Raw genomic sequence first — 1,709 nt, 5'->3', positions numbered from 1 at the left:
AGAAGTTGATTCTGACAGTTTTTGCTAGTTTATTTACTGCTTTTATGAAGCAATTAATTTTTGAAGTTCCTTATTCTGACTTTTTTTATTTTTTGAGACAGAGTCTCACTCTGTCACCCAAGCTGGAGTTCAGTGGAACAATCTCAGCTCACTACAACCTCCACCTCCTGGGTTCAAATAATTCTCATGCCTCAGCCTCCCCAGTAGCTGGGATTGCAGGAGTGCACCACCACACTTTTTTTTTTTTTTCATAGAGACAGGGATTAGCCATGTTGGTCAGGCTAGTCTTGAACTCCTGACCTCAAATGATCTGCCTGCCTCAGCCTCCCAAAGTGCCAGGATTACAAACATGAGCCACCACGCCCAACCTCCTTATTCTGACATTTCACTGATGTACTAATATAATCTTTTGGCTTCCCTGGGCCACACATAAAATACACTAACACTAACGATAGCTGATGAGCTAAAACACACACACACACAAAAAAAAAAAAAAAAAACACTCACAATGTTTTAAGACAGTTTACGAATTTGGGTCAGGCCACATTCAAAGACGTTCTGAGCTGCATATGGCCTGCAGGCCATGGGTTGGACAAGATTGTACTAGGCAATTCTTAAGATGAAAAAAGATGACCAATTGTCATAAATAGCTGTTCAACCTACTAGTTATTGGTGGAGATGCTGATTAAGATGAGATTATTATTGGTCCATCAGATAAGCAAAAATTGAAAAGATTGAGAATATCTAATATCAACAATGTGTGAGGAAATAGGCATTCATATGCTACTGGTGGTAGATAAAATAAGATCTTTGAGTGTGCAATTGGCAGAGTCTCAAACTTTTCAGTGTTTATTCCTTTTGACTTTTTCACTTCAAGGAATTTAACTTATGAACACACACATGCATAATATGTATTTACAAGGATGTTCTTTGCAAGATTGTAATAATGAAAAATCTGAAAACAAACAGGTGCTCAATAGGGAGGTGTTAAGTAAATTATGGCACCACAAAACCCTGCAATATACATCCTGTAGTAACATTCCAACCTTACGTAATTCACAATTGGCTTCTTCCTCCACTCAAATCTCAGATGTGGAAAGCTAATGTTCTTATCTTATAGTGTTGGGGACTGAGGGAGTTTGGGGCTTGGAGGGAAGGGCAAAATCAGACAAAAACACTGCAGGTAGCCACATACAGGGAAGTGGGGGAATTGGGGATGAACCCCCTTCTTCAGTATTATTCTGGCTCAGTCTCCTCAGATTTAGCCCATGAAAGCAAGTCAGAAGTCAAGATAGGTAGTATGATCCCATTTACCCATGAGTGTGTACTATATTCACGTATATGTATTTATGTATATATGTAAATGTATTTTAAAAGACCTGAAAGAAATACACAAACTAATAACCATAGCAACCTCTAAAAAGGGAAATGGGAATGGGGCAGGAATGACAGACTCTCACATTTTACTCTGTTATTAAACCTTTGAAACAGGAATGTTTCTCAAAAAAATCATCTAATTAAAAAACTTATTTAAGAAAAGGAGTTTTGTTTGTTCACTTGTTTTCTAGATAGGGCCTCCCTCTGTTGCCCAGACTGGAGTACAGTGGGCAATCATAGCTCACTGTAACTTTGACCTCCTGGGCTCAAGCAATCCTCCCACCTCAGTCTCCCAATCTGCTGGGACTGCAGGTATACCACCACACCTGGCT

Source organism: Mandrillus leucophaeus, unplaced genomic scaffold (assembly GCF_000951045.1).
Source record: "Mandrillus leucophaeus isolate KB7577 unplaced genomic scaffold, Mleu.le_1.0 Scaffold661, whole genome shotgun sequence".
Lineage (NCBI taxonomy): Eukaryota > Metazoa > Chordata > Mammalia > Primates > Cercopithecidae > Mandrillus > Mandrillus leucophaeus.
Note: the sequence above shows the minus strand (reverse complement) of the source record.